The sequence below is a fragment of the Triticum aestivum genome, chromosome 1B, assembly GCF_018294505.1.
Source record: "Triticum aestivum cultivar Chinese Spring chromosome 1B, IWGSC CS RefSeq v2.1, whole genome shotgun sequence".
Classification (NCBI taxonomy): Eukaryota; Viridiplantae; Streptophyta; class Magnoliopsida; order Poales; family Poaceae; genus Triticum; species Triticum aestivum.
In genome coordinates, this window is record NC_057795.1 from 65,842,082 (window position 1) to 65,860,124 (window position 18,043).

Genomic DNA, 18,043 nt, shown 5'->3' on the forward strand with positions numbered 1-18,043 from the left:
CACGAGATGGAATTTAAGCCAAAGATGGTTAGAGAAGTGAGTGATAAGACAACGTGCATTGCATAAATAAGCAAAAATGTTATTGTGCATACATGTACATGCACAGAATCAGAGCTGCTCTGCTTTCAATATGCATATACTATTGTAGCTTGAAAGCCTGCAAGATGGTCCTGAATCTTAGCAATTGCTCCAAATTATGTGTCTTCTTTTTTCTCTTTCTTTTTGCTTGCAGGTTGAATCGGATTGATTGATATTGCATCAAAGGAGGCATGTCTATCCGATGTGCCTGCTTGAACAGATATTGCATCAAAGCAAAAATGATACCACTATAGCATCTCACAAACTAAACTCATGTACAGTAGTATAGTTTCAGAAGAGAAATTAATGCTACCATTTCCTCCTGCACAAAACCAAAAGGGGTGTTATTTTTTATTTTTTATTTGCGAGGGAAACAGGGCGTATTGAAGTAGATTCGGTGGTGAACCGATGTTGTGTGGTGTTCGGCCTTTCATATTTATCTGTCCAACTGGAGAAGTACCATATATAGTTAGTCCAATCATATATATGAGTTTGACCTAGCAAAACCCCATGGTTGTTGTTCGCTAACTTATTAAGAAATAAGGAAGACTATACTGACATCCACAGCTAGCAGCGCAGCTTACTGAAGTAGAGTATAGTAGTACTAGTTAATGCAGAAAATTCAAATCATTGTATTACTATCCTGCTCCAGTAAATACTCCTTTTGGGTCAGCTGGTTGGATGGTTAGAGGGACTGTGGTATCCCCAGCCCACCAGGGTTCAAATCCTGGTGCTCGCATTTATTTCTCAATTTATTTCAGGATTTCCGGCGATGCATATTCAGTGGGAGGAGACGTTTCCATCGACGACGAGGCGCCTACGGTGACTTCGTAAATCTCAAGATGATATGTCGGCTCAGTCTTTCGGAGATGCTCATAGGGGTAGGGATGAATGTATGCGCGTGTATATGAGCGCTTGTGTCTGTACTGATGTTCAAAAAAAACTCATCCAGCTAGCCTGCTATAATTGGGTGACATATTCAAAACTTCATTATTGACACAATATATTTCAAAATAATTGTTTTGTCTGTAGGTGCAAACGATAAACTGAAATCCAGATAAGAGGGATCAAAGGTTGCCGGATTTCACTAAAAACAAAGGTTGCGGGAATGGAACATCCAGAAATAAGGATGGCAGTCACTCCCGGGCTCTCACAGCGATCAGGCGCTTTCGGCCGTCGGATCGGTTTGCTTGATGCGATTCTGGGTGTTGGATCGAGAGGTGGAAGGAGCTGGGCCATCGGATCGAAGATGTGCTCCTGTAGCAATGAATAGTTACCGGCCGCTGTAAAGATCTCGTGCCACTGCCTATTAATACAGCACCCCACCGAGGGCATTTTCGTAATTTTGCTACATGGTATAAAAGTGCAACACCCAGGGTTTCTCCCCAATCGGCTTCGTCCCCTCTTCCTGTTCACTCTAAGGGAGAGCCGCCGCCGCCCCCTTCCATTCCAAACTCCTCTCTTCCCCGCCTCCCCTCGCCCTGCCGGCCATCCTCCCCGTCCGCCGCCGCCACCGACCAGCCGCAGCCGCGCTACCATCCCCTCCATGTTCCTCTCCCGTGGGAAGTCCTCCGAGAAGCAGTCCAAGGGCAGCCGCCTCCCGCTCGGTGGCCGAACGCCGGGAAGCGCCGCTGCTTTGGCTCCGCCATCTCCTTCGCCCTGCCTGCCGGATCCACGCCATCGTCCTCGCGTGCACACGGCAGGTGCTCTGCCTCTTCCTCTCGTCCGGCCAGATCCACGGCGCACGGCCTCTCGTGCTCGCTCGCGACCCTGAATCGTGGCAAGGGTTTCAGGATGGGCACCGGCTTCGTCACCGGCGCGGCTCCGGTGGATTCTGGCGGCTCCTCTCCGTCTCCTCTCTCGCCCCCACGCGCGGCTCCGCTTCCCGCTGGCCATGGGGTGCAGCCTTGCATCGTCCTCTTCTCCTTTTCCTTCTCAGGCAAATTTTGTGTTGGTTCACTGCTCAATTTCCTTAGTTAATCTTCGTGCACTGACCACTGGGTGTTGTTGATGGCGCAGATTGTGGCGAGCTTGAGCGTATGGAGCAGAGGGACCAGGGCAGGGGGGCGGCCGTCCCGGGCACCCGATGCCTTGTTTCCTCTATACGTACTTGATGGTTAGCCCATGTAGCAGATCGACTGATTCTGAAAAAGGAAAAATGGTAACAGATCGACTAATTCTTGGCTTGCTGCATGCGCGTGATCTTCTCTGGTTTCTCTTCCCCAATTGGCAAAAAACCAGCCATGCCAAGGTCAACGGCACCTTGTCCACGCCGTCTAATTGCGATTTTCAGCTGTTGGGTGTGATTAGTGCAGGAAGGTAATGGGATTTTCTCGATTTCATGAACCTCCTCGTGAACTCAAATCCCATCTGTTTGTAGTCTTGTTAGATGTTTCGCTCCATGAAGTTAATCCTCATTACATATCTCTTTCTTGAACTTCAGTTTTTTCTATTGATTGGGATTAGGAAAGGGAAACTAAATTTTTTGCTCATGACTTGTAAGCTGCAGCAAAAGCTTGCAATTTCTAATTTCCTAGCCAACCAGGTGCATGTGTTTCATGCCTTTCCTAAACTTTTTTATTTAACTAGCTGTGTTCTTAATTTTTATCATCTTGTATCATATATTTGTGTTCTAATTATCAAGATTGCTATTGATTTGGCAAGATTGTATTTGGAAAGTATTCATCTGACTATGAGAAGAAAAAAACATGCATATGAGTTGATTGAGCCTGAGAAAGGAGTTGTTTACATTTATTCAGAGCACATACAAGTAGTATTTCTACCGCTTAGGAATTTTGTGGAATTAGTTTTAGTATTTATTGAAGAGCAACTTAGTGAAGGATTATAGGGTGTTAAAATTTCACCTAATGAAAAAAATATAAGTGTCAGACTGACAAGATGATAAGGCACCATAAATTTTAGTGTGATTTATTGGGAGAACTTTGACCGGTTGGATGATTCAATTTGGTTAGTTGGTTATGCAGTTTATAAGTCACCCATGGGTGTGTTTGTTGCAAAACTTGCACAATCATTCTATATCACCAACCACCAATACCATGCTCCTCCAGAGTTAAGCCCACTTCGTGATGCATAATTGTTATTTTTGATGTTGGTGATACCCTTTCCCATGGACACCTCTGCCAGATCCGTTGCTGCTACAGAACCCAACTCCTGAGCACGTCGGAGTTGAGCAAGAAGACGGGAGGAGGTGTCGAGGAGGAAGAGTCCCCTCTTCCTTTTTGGTCCACGCCGCTGTGAAAGTGATATTAGGGTATTGAAACTTGCTTTATGGAGTAGTACCATCACGATACCTTGCCTTTTTCCTATTCTGTTCGAGTACTTAGTACTTACCATGTTTCTTTGACAAAGACATTTGATAGATATGATTAGGCACATATTGAGTGTGCCATTTCAGAAATATTGAGCATACAGTTTCAGTTCCACCTTAAGCATACAATCTGCTCTTTCTTCTTAAGATATAGAGGAGGGTAATGATATATTGTCTGTTTGATATTTCCATGTAGTTATTATTTCATAAAAGGCCTAAGTTTGACCTTCTGTTATATCAGGACATCTTGGTTCTAAATTTCATTCCAGAGATTTGCGTAATATTTCATTTAGATTGGTTGTTTTAGGAAATGAAAAAAATGCATTCTATGTTTGTTCGTTCTATCTTTCCCTGTTTTTGTCATCTTCGGTATTTAATGTTTGTTCATACGTGTATTTTTATCGCCTTACTGTACATTGCTATATATCTGAATTTTGTTCATTGTGTTTAAATATGGAAAGTACCTTCTTTAACTAAGCGAACAACCTTTTGTTGATTGCTGCACTCGTAATTTTTTGCAATAGTTTGGTTCTATTACTGCTGGTGGCAGGTACGACAAACTTGTCGACATGTTCAGTAACAAGCAAGTCTCCACTGTTGGCGTCGATCTTGGAATAGAAAGAGTTTTCACAATCATTGAGCAACAGGAGAAAGAAAATAACCAGGTATTTTCTCAATGTTGTGTCATTATGTCGTTGTTGCGGCTATGTAGCAGAACTGATCTTGGCCCTCGAATCGCAGGTTATCCGGGCTAGCGTGACAGAGGTTTTAGTGTCGATTCTAGGGAAGGACCTTATATTGGCCGCCGAGCTTGCGAATGAGTTATGGAGTGCTGGGATAAAGGCAGAGTTCAAGCTCACCACCAGGGAGCTGGACCACATAAAGTATGTAACTCAGACAGGCATTCCGTGGATGGTGCTGGTCGGTCTGGATTTCGTCTAGGTGTTGAAGCAGAGATTATCTAACCCTTAGAGAGGAAATCTTAAATGTAGAGCGCGTGTGTACTAGGCGATGCATTGTTCTTGGTTTCTCCGTGCGTTCATTTTGCTGATGATGAGGTGTGTACACAAGACAGTGTGGCTCCTCAATTTATACACATGATCACAAATTGTTGGAATTGTTACCTTATATAGTGGTTTTGACTTTATGAACAACCAGATCAATTCTCTGGATGCCTTGTGCTTGTGCATATATAATTAGCTCTCATCTTTAGTTTAACTTTGGAACGAGAGTATTCACTAGAGGAGATTCATGGTTGCAGTATCTAATTTTATAATGAATGGGCAATCTGTGGCCATCTATAGTAGGATTTGGATCATTGATTGATGGAGAAAGACAAGGGTCAAAGTGCTTTTTTTGAGGTAACCACCACTATTTTGTTTAGGCTTATGTGCCTGATGTTTTTTAGGATCTCGGTGTCAAGGAGATATATCTAAGTAGTGTCATGTTCTAATTCTAAAAGATGAGAAAGCTAAGAACTTCGTAATTACATAGTAAATCATGGCTGGAGCGTAGAGGTTAGGGATGTGCAAATATTGATTAAAAGTATATTTATTTGTATTTACAAAAACACACTGGATCACATCCAGTAAATAATTTTGTAGAATATCAGTCAGGTTTAGAACTTTTGACCACAACAGCTGAAAAACCGAAGTAAATCCATCATATATATTCAGTTCAGTAAAGTATATAATCAGGATGCTAATCTTTGACCTATATATTCAGCTGAAAAATTCCTGAATTAGTATGTCAATTCCATGTGCAGAGAAAAGGAGAGGAAGGAGATGGATGAGCAAGGACCAGAAGGACCAGAGGAAGAAGGGCAAGGGAGATGGGGCGATGTGCATGTCCATGGAGGTCTGCCCCCCCCCCCCCCCCTCTCCTCCTCTCTTCTCTTTCGGTCTTTCCTTGTACTACAGCAGCCCTTAATCCCCTTTGATTCGATTTGTTCACTTGTGTTACTTGTTATCTCCTAAGAAAAACAAGAAAACCTAAAGAAAATTGTACTGAAAGTGGTTGAATTTCCAGATTGTACACAATTTTGTTGTAGATTAGGTAGTCAGATTTAACAACTATTGGCCATACAGGTAGTTAAAAGTAGTACTTGAGCTGGACACAGGGTTCTTAGTTACACGGTTCCCATTAAGTACGGCCGAGGTCGTTCATGCTCTGTACTCTATCGTCTGATGTGCTCATGAACCTCATCCATGTAAATATGCCTGCTTGGGCCTATGATCAATGTGTGATGTCATTGTGCGCTCCCCTGTGCATTATCCTGTTATGATCAATGTGTCCTGTAGTTTGATATAGGTTCAGTCGTTTAAAAAATACTGTATTGTAGTTTGATATAGGTTCAGAAAATATTGTACTGTACTTTGATATAGGTTCAGAAATTAGTGTACTGTAATTTGATATAGGTTTAGAATGGAGTGGCGGAATTTATTGTAATGTAGGATTAGTTGTTTAGGAACAATAGTTGATACTCCCTCCGTCCGGAATTACTTGTCATCAAAATGCATGAAAATGGACGTATCTAGAATTAAAATACATCTAGATACATCTATTTCAATGACAAGTATTTCCGGACGGAGGGAGTATATGGTTAGGTGCAGATTTGGAAGTGCTGTTGTAAAATATTGTACAGTAAATAATATGCATTTTCATTAATAGTAGTTAGCATTTTTAGTGACAAGTAACAATTGTGCAGTTCTACTTGCAGGGGGAAATTCTAATTTCTTTACAGCGGTGTTTGAACAAAATGGCATATTCCGTGGGCTGGATGATAGAAGGACATTTTGTTGAAGCACTCAAGAGGAGTAATACTATTGTGATGCCAACACATGGTGAATAAACTTTATATTTGAGTTAAATACATTGAAGGTGCCTCAACTTGTCATGCGCGGTCAGTTTAGTGCCTAAAGTTGCAAAATACATGAAACTGATGTTCGAACTTGTCCGGCCATGCAAATACGGTGCCTCCATACGTACATGGACGTATATCCAGCCCGTGTGACGTGCTAGCGTGGCAGTGGCCCACCTGTCATTGGCTGAGAGTTAGGAAGGGTTGGGTGGCACGCACGCTGAGGATTTTTTTATAGAAACCCCGCTCATATTTTATTTAATCAGATAGGAAAACCCCACAAATTAGAAAAAGAAAACCATGTGAGTATTTTTTTTATAGAAAACCCCTTCATATTACATGCACGGAGTGTTCACCGTGCCATACTCTACACAGTAGATGTTGACGAATTCGAACTCGATCTCTATACTGCAATGCTATGCAAAAAATAACTTTGGAGCACGAACACGCGTTGTGTCCTTTTTTTTCGAAGTTTAAAGAAACGGATTTTTACAGCTAAAAAAATTCTAAGTATTTTGTACATGCACACATAGAAGTGTAATATATCCGTGTGAATTTTCATCAAAATCTATGTTTGTATGTGGGAGATAAAAAAAGGAAAATACATGCAAAAATCAGCTTGTTTTTCTGGCCGGATTTTTGTCTTTTTTTTGCAGGGTATAATACAACATAATTTCGAACGAAACTTGAAAGTCACTTAGAGCACATGCATACGTTTTTGTGTGAAAACTATTAACTCTTTTTGAAACTTTTAAGTGCCATTTTTAGCCTTTCAAAACAAGCATGCTCAATGGCCACCATGCTCCAAAAACCGGTTGCTATATACCTCTTCAAGTGATTTTTATTTATATATGGTGCTTCTATGGACTCGCACAAGTTTTATTTTTATTTTTTTCATGTAATTTATTTTTATTTTTCATATTTTTTACCATTAAAAAAATAAATGTAAGAAAAAAATTACAACTTCATAAACTTAAAAAAGTGATAGTGCATTTAAAAATGTTCAACATGTTTTTGGAAAATGTCTCACATGTATTAAAAGATTAGAACGTATTTTTGGAAAATGTTCGTCTTGCAATAAAAAATGTTAATGTGTATTTTGAAAAAAGTTCAAAAAACTTAATTCTGTAACATTTTGATAACTGTATTAAAAAGTTCAACATAGTAGTTTTTAATGCATGTTGAATAGTTTACAAAATACATCTTTGTCAACTTGTTAATAATTGGGTATTTTAGAAATACAATGAAGATGTTTGTTGTCCAGAATGAACATACATAAATTTACGCAATAATTTATAATATAGTTTGAACTATTTCAATCTCCATAATTTTTTGAAAAAGTTCATGTTTGCCTCTTCAAAGTACACAATAATGAAAATAGAAAAAAATTCAAATAAGAAATAAGTTCATATTATACTTATTATATGGAAAGTTTACGTGCCATGAAACGAAACATGAACTTGGAAAAGAAAATAAACCCATAGATAACGCATTAGGAAAACTGCAGAGCAATATGTGGAAACTGTCTATTTCTATGGACAGTTTGAGATGTATTTGACCAGGAACTGCTTGGGTCGAAACCCCTTCAATTTGATTTTTTTTCATGTTATTTCACATTAGCATACACTTTATTTCAGATCTTTCCTATGTGATTAAAAAAATTCAAGTGGGTTTCTGTATAAAGAAAATCTCACGCGCACAGCACCCATCACTTTCGCGCTATCATCCACACAGGTGCGCCACCGCCATGCTGGCACACCACGTGTGCTAGACGTATGTTAGAATACGAAAGGAGGCACTGCATTTGCACGGCCAGACAAGTTCGAGCACCACGTTTGTGTATTTTGCAACTTTGGGCACCAAACTGACCGTGCAAGACAAGTTGAGGCACCTCCAGTGTATTTAACTCTTTATATTTTGTAATGCTCTAAATCCTGCACTGTGTTGGTTTGTTTCTAATCTAAACATGTCTTTTGGCTTACTCTAGATTTAGCCTAAACCTTAATTCTTTGTTTGGTCTGAATCTTGCCTGAACCACTTCCTGCAGCTCCTGAACTTAGCTATGAATTATGTCATAATTTTCCTATGACTTATGCCTGAATTCTGTGCTCGTGGGAACCAAGGCCGGCCTGCTCCTCCCACATGTCGCCAATCCGGAGCGCATAAGTCATAGGAAAATTATGAATATTGGTGTTGGTTCATATGCAGGTTCAGAGAGTAGCGCCATGCATGATGACTACTGGTGATGTTTTTATTGCGGGACAGTGCTTTCGAGTTTCATGAGATATGGTCATTCTCAAAAGATAGTTCTTTTCTTTGTCATATTTGTTCATGAAGAGTACGCTATGCCGACTATATATTATTATTTGACATGCCTCCTTTCTTTTCTGAAAATGAGTGTAATCCTTTTTCTGTATGGTTCAATTGATACCATCAAGCAGGTCCTACTTATTACCCCATGGTATGTGTAATGCCGATTGCCTCCTAGGCAGCTGTAAGTGTGAGGCCTTATTACCTCCAACGTCCAGCAACGACACAGTTTAGAGATAAACGGCAGTCCATGATATGTAAGATTTTCTCTGAGTGATGAATGTAGATTTTGATTTCCACTATGTTTATGTAGCACAAACTTTGCGGGACTTCAGGATGCCTCCACCACCATTGCCTTTCCTTTATGGTGCCATTGCTTGTAGGAATAAACTAAGGGGAGCTTCCTGTTGCTGCTACTGAAGTGGCAAGGCGGACTAGGAGCAATGTCTTTGAGTACATACAGATTTTTGCACGAGTGTGAGCATGAGTCAATGGCGACCCCCAGTGGCGGACATGGTTAAAGTCAACCTTGATGGATCCTTTGTATCAGGTGATATGCATGCCGGCTGGAAGGTGGTTGCTAGATCCTCAGACTGCATCATTGTTTGTGCCCACACCGGTCGCTAGGAGAATGTCAAGGACGTGTTCACTGCTGAATCATGTGCCATGTCCCATACTGTCTCGCTTGCTGCTGATCTAGGGATGTCCTGGTGGTATTTGAGACGGATCCATAGCTTCTACAGGAAGCACTTGATCTTACCAATGTGGACTCAATGTCCTATGCAGTTGACATTGAGGATACTAAGTTCTAGCTGAAGCTGTGGTTCTTGAAACATCAAATATCTTTGTATCGTCGAAGTACAAACTTGGTAGCACATGAATTAGCGAATATGGGTCGTTTGTATGCACCAGACCACTATGTGGAATAGGAGTCTGATGTACCAGCCCATGTGGCCGATTGTGTTATGGGTGATTTGCCCAAGTACCATGAGTCTGATGTCATCCATTTATCACATGTAATGTGTTGTTTTCCTTTTATGCGCCAGAATTCTTTCCTATATTCTGAGCATCGAAGCACTTTTAGATTGTATACTGGACATTGATGATTCTATCTACTTTAGTATATGCTTTATGCATGCTTCTGAAAGTGTCCACTATGTTTATTTGCTTCATGAATTTGACAGTTTTATTTGCTAAGAATAGTGTAATTTTTTGGGTCACAATTACAAACATGAAAAACCAGCCAGTGTTATATACTTATTCGATACCAACTATCCTCTATACCTGTGTTTTCCCCCGTCCAATGTCGGTGCCTGGACTATGACCTCTGCCTTTTCACGGTTTCTTTTCCTTTGCTACTAGGTATTGTTCTTGTGTTCAAGATTTTTGTTTTTACAGTTGCCTTTTACATACCTACACATCAATCATTTGCCAAATTAAACCAAATGACACTATCAAGACATATGCATGCTTTCGACACCCTGAAGAGATGTGCTTACTTTACCCACAAACTTCTATACACGAATCCACTGTTTAATGAATTTTAATGTGTGGTTGTGTGATGTATACTTCAGTAAATATTGCTTCTCTAATTTACAATATTATTATGGGGAAAATTTGACACATTTAAATACACACAAGTTATGAATATTTTTAGCTCAATTGACAATTATTCGTCAAAACAGATCACATAATACTCCTTGTTCTGAATTATTTAGATTGAAGCCATACTCTGTGTAGACCTGCAGTTATTTCTAAAGTAAAAGAAAATAATTATTTACTGGTAGTAGGATCACGGTGGCAAATTACTGTGTCTCAGGTTTGGAAGCTAGGTAGAATAACAAGAAAGTTTGGATATGTCAATTTCTTTATTCTTATATATAATTTCCTAATGTATGATGGTGGAGTTGCATCTCTTTACTGTCATCGAGGAAAATGATGACCAAGCTCAGCAGTGCAATCTTTGTCTTCGGCACTAGGAAAGTTGCCTAAAAGATATATAATGCCGGTCCATGTATTTAGTTGTTTGTGTCGCAGCCTGTGTGCTTCCATTTGCTTCCTCACATTAATGGGGTACATGTACATGTACTAAGAACCGTTTGACCATGTGTGACCATCAGGTGAACTAATATTTCTTGTCATCTGTTCATTTCGGCCTTATCGGCTCACTTTCGTTTGTTACATATTGTACAATATCATTGTTGTATCAATGCTACCCATCTACCCTATATGCATGTCGTAATTCGTAAACCTCGACAAAAGCAAAGAACATGCTTAAACAAAAAATTCAATGAACATAGGGTCCACTTGGCACTGAATGATCATAGTTTGATGGTATGTTATAAATGTGTGAATTGGTAGGGCATGTGGTGCAAAAAAAACAAAAATGATAATAACGTATAGCAAACAGGTCGGCATATTTTTACGTAGTATAAAACATTCGTATTCTACCAGCTAATAGGTTTCGGCTTCGATTGACCACCATTTGTTAGGCTATTTTTCTAGCATCATCACTAGAAAAATGGCATCTTTGACAGTAGGACATCGAAAACATAAAAAGTATGTTAAGTCTAGTGGCTGATAAAGAAAAATTATTACTATGCAATTAAATTATGGGCTGACTCGGGTACTTGCACCAGAGGCATAACGGGATATTATTAAGCTCTTAAAGCCCGGCTTGATTAAGGTCCTTGCGCCATGGACGCAGCGGGTCATTTAGTACTACAAAGGCTCATGTACATGGCACGCCAGATTGTACAAAGTGGCATGTAAACGAAATCAATAACGTCCCACCCCAGGAAGACGGGTGTATGTGTCAGCATAATTAACTCTAAACTAATACTACCTTACTCATACTTACTCACAATTCTCCTCACAGCAATATTCGGCCAGGTAAACACATACTAATTTCATGGTCAAAAATTTCACGAGTCATCAATTACATTAACAATAGACCAGGTAAACACATTACGCATGCTCAAATTAACGCTTTTGGTGAATCCCGAGCGGCAGCTCTTGTTGAATGACATGAAGGAACAAATTTTCAGGATCTTTTAATGAAATGATAAACCAAAGATAAGAGTAAGCGGATTCCAAAGTTCAACATTTGCAAACAATGGCTGCTTGTTGAGTTATCAGTGGCGTAGAGCCCAAGCTGAAAGGTTCCATCCATGGGTCCGCTCGTCCGCTCCCGCGAGCGGCCGGGCGAAAAACACAGCCCGCCGCCGCAGCCCCTCTCCACCCTCGCCCCCTCCCTCACCGCCGCTAGGGGACGGCGCCGGGCAAAGCCCACGCATACGTCGGCGGCGGTGGGGCCCTTCCCCTTCCCGCGGGGCGCCAGGACGGCGCGGGACGGCCGGCTTCGCGGCGGGCCGCGACCCGATGGCGGATCTCCTCGGGTCGGAGGCGATCTATGGTTGGCTGCTGGGGGAGGCATCATCGGGCGGTGGGCGGCTGTTTCACGGCTTGCGGCGATGAGCGGCGCGTCCATGCGAGCGGAGCTGGTGCGACGCCCGGGAAATGGCAAGGTGGAGGAGGAGGGCGCCGAGAGGTGTCGCGATAAAGGAGTAGGAGGGAGCGGGGTGGAGGGCCGGTGCGGATCTGGCCGGCGTCGGGCTGGGCAGCGGTCCGACGGTGGCAGTGGCGCGGATCTGGCGCGCTGCCGCCACGAGGGCTCGAGTTCCGCCCCGTGCTGCTCCTGGCCTGGCGCGGAGGTGGGCGCCGCGGAGGGCGGCGTCTGCACTGCACTGGGTGGCGAGTGGAGGGCGTCGAGGGCACTGATGGGCCGCGCTGGATCTGGGAGGGCTGCGCTTGCTGGACCAGGAAGGCTCCAGCCGTGGTAGATGCGGGATGCAGGGCCCGATCTAGCCTCTGCATGCTCGCCGTGGGGAGGTGGACCATGCCTTCACGGCTTCAACAATAAGGTGCTGCGGCGGTGGCGCTGTGAGACGACATGGACGAGCTCCGAAGGGCTTGAGCAGAGGTGTGCGATGATACGGACGAAAGTCCTGCACAACAAGAGCCGGTGCCGATGGTGCCTGAGGGTGTCATTTTCCTCCTTGGAGGCGCCACCGAGGTGTGTCGGCATCTTCCTCGGGCTTGGTTGGTAGTGTCTCCGGGCGAAAGCCTAGGTCCGGAGTTGGATCGGAGTGATGGCGGCGTCTCCGACGTTGTTCCTCTATTGGGAGCATCACGTTCTTGAGACACTGTTTGGAGGTTTTATGTGGCGCTCCTCCGGTGCTTGCCGCTGTTTTTGGTGAAGCTCCAGGCGCAATGTACGCCATCGCTGATAAGTCCAAGACGAAGCTTTTTCTGGTGACTGACCGAGTTCCGCCATCTGCCTGCACTCTACTTCAAGGGTGGATGGTGCGTCGACAAAAAAAGTCTTAGCTGGAGCTGCTGCTGTCTTCGAAGGATACCGGCGTTGGTCAAGAGACGCGGCGGTGATGCTTAGCCTAGGACAGGCCCTTTTTGCTTTGTAGTCGTGTTGTCTGTGGTGGGTAGCTCGACATCTAATAGGGCTGTCGTTTCTTTTCCTTTGATCTTCAGATCTTCATCATGATGTTCTTCCGCTGCTTCCTGCTAAATCGAATCAAGCCAGCATTTTGCTAGATCTTTCAAAAAAAAACATTTGCAAGCAATACTTATAAGAGTTTATTACACTTGATATAAAAATTGCACTTGGTGTACAGATTCATACATAAACTTGAAAAATGACACAAATCAATCATAGAACTTGTGTTTCGGGTACGTTTTAGTACATTTCCGTTAACCCTCCGTTAAACACTGCACGTCAGCTGGCCCATGCTGTGTGGGTCCTATCTCTCAGTTGCAAAGAAAGAAATAGAACGTCAGCTGGCCCATGTTGTGTGGGTCCTATCTATCAGTTGCAAAGAAAGAAATATACACATAATAAAAATTATATGCGCCTAGAGCAGGATTCCAACCAAAGAAGTTGCCTCTCAGGCATGAACCGCTAACCACTGCAACACCCAGTTGTTAGTGTTAATTGTAGCGACAGAAGTTCTTTACATTGTTTTGCATATGACTAATTTGGAGGACACGCCTGCATGAGGTATGAACTTTTTTTTTCTTGATTTTGTTTTTTCTCAGAGACCAAAAACACCAGTTTTCAGGAATCTTAGAATTTACAAACGAAATTGAATTCAAAAACTTTAATGTAAAAATATAATTTATTTAATCCCTATCTAACAAATTGTTTCCCCTGTTCTAGCAGTATGTCATGTTTTAATCAGAAGGATGCGGGTCGAGACACCGCTAACACATCTCGTCCATTATTATTTTATAAAGTGTTATTCAATGCTAAAAAATATTCCAATTTTGCAAATGGGAGACCGAACTTGGGACGTAGGGGTAATTGTTCGTGCCTTATCACTTAGACAAAGCTGTTATGTGAAAAATGTGCATACGAGCTCTATTTGATAATATCTGACATTTTAAGTTTCAAAAATGTATTTTTTAATGATATCAAAAATATTCAGGGCTCATGCAATTTTTTGATAACTGGCTGACCAGGGCAAAATGCTGATGAGGGACAAATGCCCATAGTAAACCCTATGCAACCCTCATTTTAGATTCAAGTCAATTTTCCTGATAAAATATATAAATAACAGTATATCTCTAACAGTAACAAGAAATAGCAGTGGCTAGTGCCTGACACTAGCGAGGCAACGTCTTGAGTTTGAATTCTTAAAAAATTCTCACTTTAAGTTTTTTAATTCAAAATTTGTTCGCAAATTTCAAGCAAAAAAGCCAAAAAGTTAGAGATTTTAGGAAACCAATTTTTTTGTACCTCCCAGGGAAAAAAGAAATCAGGAAAGAGAAAAGGAACATTGTTCAAATCTCCATTCGCTGCAAAACAGTATAAAGAAAGTCTGTCGCAGATATTTGCACAAATGGCCATGTGGTGTAGTGGCTAGCGCTTTAGCCGTTAGAGGCAACATCTTTAGTTCAGCTGGGCTGATATGTTTTTTTTATGTGTCTATTTCTTTCTTTCTACTGACAGATGGGCCCCACAACAGCGTGGAATAGCTGGCGTGCAATCTTTAACGGAGACTTAACGGTAGTGACAGAATTGTAGTTAAACGTACCCAAAACACAAGTTGTTGGACGGTTTGTATCATTTTTCAAGTTTATGTATGGATTTGTACATCAAGCACAAGTTTATGTATCAAATATGTATTTAACTCTACTTATAATCTATTCCTTAATATTTATCCAGATGAGAGTTAGTCGAGCTCATCCATACTGCCTTCACGCTCAGCATTGTGCCGTTCTACCGTATAACAAAACCAGCGGTAAACCGCAGAAGGATCCCTCGGTGGCAGAATGCCATCATGAAGTTTCATAAATGCTGGCTCTTCCATCTCCAGTTTCTTTGTTTGAGGTTTTTCAATCAGTTTGGCACACTCATGTAGCTTGTTACTGACCTCTTGTACTGCTCTCACCTAAGCAGCACCAATCTCTTAACTATGTCCCCACTGAGGCATCAAGAGTCACGTGCTTCCTAACACTTGATACAACCATAACAAAAAACCAGTCAGAGATAATAGAACATTGCATTTGCAAAATTCATGTATGTAATTGAAGAGCTACTGTCTAAAATATCAAATTCAAAGGATGTCAACCAGTGTTGGAACGTAAGTGTCGATGCGTCTATCCCAAGAAACAACCCTAATATACATTCATAGAGTTAATATATCCGCAAGAGGAATTAGATGCATAATAAATAGAAGTAATGAGCTTACTCGATGTATGATCAACCTTCATGTTGGAGGCTACAAGAATAGCAGGGTTTACTAGATTAGTTGGATATGTTCCTTGCAGGGAGTACAACACGGCTATTCTTATGACCTCCAAGATGTTGATCATACATCAAGTAAGTTCATTAATTTTATTATTACACATCTAATTTTTCTTATATTAACTCTTTATGAATGTATATCAGGGACACTTCTTGAGACGGACGCATCCACACCCACGTTCAACGTTGCCTGACATACTCTAAATTTGATATTTTAGACGTTGTTTACTTCATTTACATAAATAATTTTTGCAAGTGCATTGTTCTGTTATGTCCCACTGATTTTTTTTATATTTGTCTCACATGTTAGGAAGCACGTGTGTCTTGACGCCTCTGTTGGGGACACGGTTAAGAGATTGGTGCTGCTTGGTGGGAGCAGTACAAAGAGGTCAGTGACAAGGTACTTGAGTGAATCAAATTGACTGAAGAATCTTAAGCAAAGAAACTGAAGATGGAATGAAACCAAGGGGTCCTTCTGCGGTCAAGAGTTGGTTTCTCTTTACGGTAGAAGGGCGCCGCGCCGACCGTGAAGCCTATATGGGTGAGCTCCACTAGCTCTCATCCGGATAAATAATAAGAAATAAACTATAAGTTACATTATAAGTATTACTTGCATATGTTGAACTTTGAAATCCATCTAATGTCGTCTTTGTTGATTGAATGAATGCTATGCAAACCTCCAATTGGTCATATTTAAAGATATGTCAACAACGTTGGTTATGAATATACAACAGATCTGGTACTATCTCGGTAATCAGAAGTGTTACCTATATGACCTCCTCAAGTGAATATACAATGGGGAACTGGTTGGTCATGGTACATGGTGAGTTGCTTCCAATGGAGTCAAAGGTTGGCGATCACAATTAGTTCCAACTGAAGTTTTTTTCTGTCAGCACAAACTAACTTTATTCCTTGTTTCATGTGTCTAATCCAAATTGATCCTGGTATCACTACAAAGTAGACTACAGAAAGCATGGAATGATACTTAGTACTCTCTCTAACCCGAATTACTTCGCAGAAATGATACTTAGTACTCCCTCTACAAAGTAGACTAGCGAAAGCGTGAAATGAACTAAAAATACTAAATACAATCATTTCCACGACAAGTAATTCCAGGCGGAGGAAATATGTTACAGCGGATACTAGAGAGCCGATTCCTGGAGCTTACATCACCATAAGCTAATAGCAAAGATCAAACAGGAGATTTATCACCGCAATGGTACCATTCTTGCTAGCCTACATGATTAAGAGCTCATGTGTGCAAGCCGCCGTTCTGTTTCTTACTGGTCACAGACGCATTCATGTTTACAACATCTAGGGAAAAGTTCTAGAGAAGAACACAAGATAATGATATATAGCAGAGTGAGTCTACTCTTGTCAGATTACTTCAGTGTGAGTCTATTCTTATCATACCGTTTATTCTCTATGTGTATTAAAAAACCTTAAGAGAGAAATTAGGGCCTGTGCATACTGAATTGTATTTGCAGTTTTGTGCAGTGTTTCAGTTCTTAACATCAAGATCGTTAATTAAATGTCATCTCTGCTCTTTAACAAATGATAGATACACTCGTGCGTATTCGAGAAGAAGAAAAAATGACATCTCTGTTTTTCCTTTACAGAGTAGTATGTATCTTCTCAAATCTTTTATCAGATGCGGAAATGGTAAAATGAGTGAGAGGCGCACGTATCTGAGTCCATGGACAGCGGAGTAGCCGAGCTGACAACAAGTCGCGTCGGCTGCAGCGGGGCGCAGCACGCAGCAGTGCTGGTGGGGGAGGTCGCGCGGCGGCGTTGGAGAAGTAGGACCGTCCCGCGGCTTTGGAGGCAGAGCCGGCCGTCAGCGTTGGAGGAGGAGGCCGTGGAGGAGGTTGCAGTTGCAGGAGGACCCAGGCAGGGCTGCGGGCGAGGAGAGGAGCTCTCGCGGCGACGCGGAGGAATCGCTGGGAACGGAGACGATGAGAGATGGTGGCCTCGTTTCGCCATTTATTACTGCAAATCCTGGCCTCGAGGCCTCGATCTGTTTGGGGCGTGAGCGGGTCTCAAGGGCAGTTGGATATGGGCTGCGTCTGCCAGGGCCCTGTCTATCCCTGACTTAGTCCAGTAAGCGTGCACATGCAACACATGTATAATTTATAATAAAAATATCTATTTTAAATCTTACTTTTTTAGCCCATCTTTTTTTACAAAGCATATAGGTCCCTGGTAACGGAGATCAAGCATTTGAGGTCTCTTCGTATGACTCATATTTTGCTAAATTTGCTAGAACTGAGAGTAGATTGTCATTTGGTTGGGCTCCGGACCCAGAAAGGTTATTGATTTGTGTAAAAAGGATTGTAATTTCGAACTTGTATGAGTAATACAAGTTGTACCCACAAAAGAGTCAAACCAGACAAGCCAGATTGAAAATGACCAAAAGAATGGAAAAATGATTTTCCTACGTCTGTAATTTTTTTAAGAGGATTGTATATACTTGTTTTTTTACAACAAATGCGTGTAGTACTTGTTACTTGACCAAAAGGGTTATCGATCAAGAAAAAAAAGAACAAAAGAGACACACCCGATGCTCCATCTCAGTTCTCCACGCCTTCAGCATTGTGGCAACAGCTCTCTCCCCACCGCTCCCCATTTCATGGTGGCCACAGCT

General features: G+C 41.8%; 2 long non-coding RNA genes across 2 annotated transcripts; both read left to right on the top strand.

Moving 5' to 3' along the window:
- The first annotated feature begins 2,036 nt into the window (after positions 1-2,036).
- Positions 2,037-4,328, top strand: LOC123086847 (uncharacterized). Its single transcript, XR_006441146.1, has 4 exons — positions 2,037-2,397; positions 3,223-3,349; positions 3,957-4,071; positions 4,148-4,328. It is a non-coding gene; the product is annotated as an uncharacterized lncRNA (long non-coding RNA).
- An 883-nt stretch (positions 4,329-5,211) lies between these two features.
- Positions 5,212-9,330, top strand: LOC123086854 (uncharacterized). Its single transcript, XR_006441149.1, has 4 exons — positions 5,212-5,263; positions 6,126-6,249; positions 8,708-8,833; positions 8,960-9,330. It is a non-coding gene; the product is annotated as an uncharacterized lncRNA (long non-coding RNA).
- The last annotated feature ends 8,713 nt before the right edge of the window (positions 9,331-18,043 follow it).